Here is a 5,509-nt window from a genome sequence, read left to right as displayed (position 1 = left end):
GTTAACCAATGCATCACCGTGCTGTTGTGCTGTAACTTAACAGTTTCTATATAATTTATAATCACTTAGTTATAATACTACTACTAATAATAATACATTTTATTTGAAAGCACCTTTCAGAACACTCAAGGACACTGTACATGGTAGAATAAGAAAAGCAACATAAAAGCAAGAAGTTTACACAATCATAACAGCATAAGACATAAAACAAATTTAAAATAGCAGAGTGGAGAGGTTATGTGGGAAAAGCTATTTTGAACAAGTGAGTTTTGAGGTGGGACTTAAAAAGAGAGAAGGAAGAGATATTTCTTAAATCAGGAGGTAGGGAGAGAGAAAGGGAAGAAGAAGATCTCAGACATCTCAGACATCTCAGACATCGAGATGGGGCGGTGATCTGAACCAGATAAGAGAGATATGGAGAAGAGAGATAATTAATAGCCTTAAATGTGTACAAGAGTATTTTGAAATTGATATGATATTTGACCGGGAGCCAATGAAGCTGCTGCAGGACAGGAGTGATGTGGTGGATAGATGGGGTCCTGGTGATAATATGAGCAGCAGAGTTCTGGACGCGTTGGAGCTTGTGGATGGATATTTGAGTAAGACCAAAAAGAAGTGAATTACAATAATCAATCCGGGAAGTAACAAGGCTATGGACAAGAATGGCAGCGGCATGTGGGGTGAGAAAAGGATGGAGACGATTAATGTTGCGCAATTGAAAATATGCAAACCGAGTGACATTGTTAATGTGTGAATTGAAAGAGAGAGTACTGTCGAGGATGACACCCAAGCTTTTCACAGAGGAAGAAACGAAGACCGGCGAGTTATTGATAGTAACAGAGAAACTGTTGGTTCTGGATAATGTTGATTTAGTGCCTACCAAGAGAAGCTCGGAATTATTACTTATTTATGTATTAATTTGATTTGGTTGGCCTGCATTTTTTCTTTGATGATTTTCACAGTAAACTCAAAATCTTTTAGTTCTGAACTGATAGCTGTCCAATGAAAGTGATATTAAGATGTCCCTTATGATTTTAGGATACTGTTATTGACATTTTTAATTGGCTTTATTGGCTATAGTGAGGTTCTTAAATGGGGAGATCAAATGTGTGCTGTGAAAAAAGTCCATTGTGCAGAGTTGCCAAAAGAATGACTGAATCATAAGATATTTGTATTATGATTAAATCAATAAACTTAACAAGCATACCCATCACTGTCCATCAGTAAATAAAACTGCACCTGTTTATGTTTATGATGTGCCCATCGTCCACATTTCTCTCTTTCATTGACTGATAAGCTTCACGTGCACAGATACACAGTGCAAGAACGTTCACCTGTAAGAAACCAGCAGTGAAATAAACAGTAAAGAACATTTTTGGAATCATCCATCCATCCATTCACTTCCGCTTATCTTCTTTCAGGGTCACAGGGGGCGCTGGAGCCTATCCCAGCTGTCTTAGGGCAAGAGGCAGGGTACACCCTGGACAGGTCGCCAGTCTGTCGCAGGGCTAACACACAGACAGAGACAATCATTCACACTACACATTCGCTCCGCATTTACACCTATGGGCAGTTTTAGTATTTCCAATTAACTAGGGATGCACCGATACTGGTATCGGGTATTGGCCTCGATACCACATTTTCTAAAGTACTTGTACTCGTTAAAAGTCCCCCGATACCGAGGACCGATACCACGGTCTGAGACCTGTCTATGTTTGAGCGGCATGTAAGGGGTTAATCACAGGCGTCGAGTGCCCGCCCCCAGGCCCCGGCTGCAGCTCAGAGCGGGGAGAAAGCGAGGCGAGACATATCAGCTGTGTGGAAGTATTTCAAAGTGAATGAAGACTCGAAAACAAAGGCGGACTCCAAATTGTGCTCAGCGAAATTGTCCAGAGGAGGCTCTAAAGGTAGCGCATTTAACACAAGCAATTTAATCAAGCACCTAAAATCCCAAACACAACAACGAGTACAAAGAGTTTACCCACGCTTATTAGCACAGTGGAGCATAGCTGATGCTATAGCAGTGGGACGGAAAATAGTTGGGCATTTTAAACATTCCGCCTTAGCCTACTCCCGCCTCGAGGACATTCAGGGACAGCTCAACCAGCCAATAAAGAGACTGCAGCAGGACGTACAGACGCGTACAGACGCGCTGGAACAGCATGCTCCAGTCCCTCATTGAGCAAAAGCGAGTGCTGGGCGTGTATGTATCCGAGCACGAACTCCCTGACTATCTCACCGCTCACCAATGGGCTCTTATGGAGACGACTGTTGCCATCCTCGCCCCCTTTGAGGAACTAACTAAAAAAGTGAGCAGCTACGACGCACTAGCCTCTGATGTCATCCCAGCTGTGACTGTGCTAGTGAGACTTCTAAACAGAGAAACAGACGAACAAATTTAAAATTAAATTTTGGTTTTTTATAATTATTTATTCTGTATTATGTTGCACACAAGATGCTTTTCATTTTAAATAAATGTTCTTAATTCCAAACTAATCCCTTGTTTGTTTGTTTTTTGTTAAATTATAGGACTAAAGCTGTTACCTGCAAATTTAAATCATGTTTTTATTAAGTACTCAGTATCGGTATCATCAAGTACTGAAATGCAAGTACTCGTACTCGTACTCGTACTCGTTTCCAAAAAAGTGGTATCGGTGCATCCCTACAATTAACCATTCCTTTAAATACTTTAATATGTAGTACACAACAACATATTACTGCATACCAACCATGACAATTTTTTTTCTAAAATAACGCTTACATCCCACATGTTTTTCCAGCCACTGGTTTTGCCATTTAGCAGCGCCTCTGGATGAGCCAAGCCAGCGTTGTTGATGCACACGTCCACGCCTTTGTGCTGCTCCTTGATTGTGGCGAACATGGACAGAATCTCCTGCTCTTTGCTCAAGTCACACTTGAAAGGCACCAAAACACCAGGGTGGCCGGCGCTCTGACACTCTGCTGCCAGTTTCTGAAAACAAAAAGCAAAAGATGATACCTTCATAGTCACCATTGCATTCAGATTCTTGTGGTAAAAATACTCTGGTAAAAGTTGAATTATCGATTAAACTCCTTTACTAAGATAAAAGAGAAAAATTCCAGGCTCTGAAATGAATTCAAAGCATAAAAGTAAGAAGATAGGGACATTTCAATTATTTTGCAAAGGAAACATAACCTTGTACAACTTCAACATAATAGCAAAATTAGACATGGGAATGAAAATAATGAATATATGAGTATAGTCAGGGGCTAAAATGGGATTTGCAGATGTGAGAACCCTAAGATCACTGTAGTGGTTATAGGAGTGTGAGGAAATGAATCAAGAGTCACAATAGGCTCTATTGAGAGATCCAGCAGATTTTTTTTCTCTACAGGCTGTGATCAGCTGACCTGTGCTGTGGCTGTTGACCCGAGGTTTACTGCTCTTTGTGGATTTACACAATTCATCAGTATGTAAGTAAGTAAGTAAAGTAAGTAAGTAAAGTTTATTTATTAAGCGCTTTTCATAGACAGGTAGTCACATAGCGCTGCACACAGATACGATAAATAGCAAAATGCACAATATACAAAATATACAGTTTAAATGTAAATTAAAAATATAAAAAATGTAAAAAGCATTGGTCAACAGAAAGCTTGTTTAAACAGTACAGTTTTTAACTGTTTTTTTTTTTTTTTTTTATGTATGTAAGATATCATGTCTGACTTCTGTCTCCTATACTGCCAACATACTGTTTATAATTTTGTTTATTATACTGCATAGTACACAACTTGTATCTGGTATTGTGCAGCTCCTTTTAACCCATTGCATATTGACCAATATGTACAGCATAAATGATTTATTGTAAAACAAAAAGTCTGTCGCTTGACAGCCATTATATGATGTCCACTTGACAGAGCTACATAACTGCATATTTGCATAACATTAAAAAGTCCTTTGCATTAGAGTTTTACATTAAGTGTTTCTCTTCTGAAATCGAGTTTGTTATTTCAGAGCAAACCTGTATTTTCCCCACGTCCCTGGCGCAGCCACCACCACTTTCCCATACCGAGCCGGACCAGCTCCACGGCTACAGCCGCCCCGATCCCGACCGAGGCTCCGGTCACCAGAGCCACTCTGCCCCGCCAGCGCTCCATCACAGACAGTCGTAACCAGCTCACGCACCAAAAGTATGAAGAGGAGGGACGTGCCAAGATAGATATCCCTGACAGAATTTAGTTTCCTCTGCGTCGTGAGCGCGCACCAGGTAGGGAGAACGGATCCAGTTGACTCCGCCTCCATTCCAACCAAATTACTTGAAAATAGTAAGTAGTTTACTATTACTTCTCCAAGAAGGTTATCCAGTTACTTTACTGATTACGTATTTTTAAAAGTAATTATTTCATTTTAAAAACATGATACACAACCTGAATACGTTATAAAGCAATAGACCTTCAGCCCAATTAGATTTTTTTTCTGCATAATCCATCTAAAATTGGAATCACTTGAAAAATCCTCTTTTAAAAATTGGTTTTATTATTTTTAATCTTTTAACTTTATGCACATTGAATCAAGCAAAAAGTGACATAATATGGAACAACCTATGACTTGAAGAAATTTGTGTAACATTTAAACCTATTTTGTGCACATTCAGGCATGTAAAAGAAACAATTTTTTTGGTGTTTATATTGTTTGTCTGTGATTTGGACAACCAAGCCTGTGCTCTCAACGCAGGGGAAACAAATTCTGCCGGGGACAACTACCTTGACATGACTGCCACAATAAAAACTGAAGTGAGTGAGCTAATTAATTTGTAACATTCTGTGTAATATTAAGTATTTGTGACCATTCGGCCTCTGTCAAGGATTTCCTCGCTAAGATTAGAGACAATATGGGAAGAATCAATAATTCCTCAGTCATGCTCTATACAGCAGCAAAGAGACATTTAACTTTCAGGGGGAAATGCTTTTTTAGGATGAGTCCTTCCATTTTGGACAAATGGAAAACTTGTGAAGGTCATCAGCATTTCATAGCTCAACAACCAAGAAGGAAAGAAGGCGTGATTTGGTAATACTTTATACCAGAATTGTGACTCGCAAATTAAGAACTTCTGAGGAAGTTGAATTTTTAATCATGAAAGGTTTTGTTTTTTGTTTTTTTTTTGTAAAATAAAAAACTACACCAAACATTGTTATTATATTGGATACAGAAACCCTGTTTTAACAATTAAAACTTTAAACGGCCATTTTTGTGCACCAACTGATAGAAATGAACTTTTACACAGAGTCAGGTTTACAGAGTTATAATGGATGATGAATTGCAACTCACCGGTTTTATAGTAACATATAAACATAAACTGGCTGCCATCCCAGTTTCTTGGTCTCATCTCAGCATGACACAGCAGAAAAAACTTCATTATTATTAATTTTATTATTATTATTATTGTTATTATTATTTGTGGCAGTAGTATTAGTATTAGAAGCATATCTAGAAAAGAACACTGTCCCTACTGTGAAACATGGAGGAGGCTCT

The 5,509-nt window shown here is 38.8% G+C and overlaps 1 long non-coding RNA gene and 1 pseudogene across 1 annotated transcript; one reads left to right on the top strand and one right to left on the bottom strand.

The window, feature by feature from the left end:
* The window catches only part of LOC120745192, a 5,417-nt pseudogene extending 1,244 nt beyond the window's left edge, over positions 1-4,173 (bottom strand).
* A 42-nt stretch (positions 4,174-4,215) lies between these two features.
* On the top strand, positions 4,216-5,144 carry LOC120745190. The gene is made up of 2 exons (XR_005698580.1): positions 4,216-4,302; positions 4,712-5,144. It is a non-coding gene; the product is annotated as an uncharacterized LOC120745190 (long non-coding RNA).
* The last annotated feature ends 365 nt before the right edge of the window (positions 5,145-5,509 follow it).

This window comes from Simochromis diagramma, unplaced genomic scaffold, assembly GCF_900408965.1.
Source record: "Simochromis diagramma unplaced genomic scaffold, fSimDia1.1 OVJJ01000772.1, whole genome shotgun sequence".
Classification (NCBI taxonomy): Eukaryota; Metazoa; Chordata; class Actinopteri; order Cichliformes; family Cichlidae; genus Simochromis; species Simochromis diagramma.
Note: the sequence above shows the minus strand (reverse complement) of the source record. Positions and strands in the feature narration are given on the sequence as shown.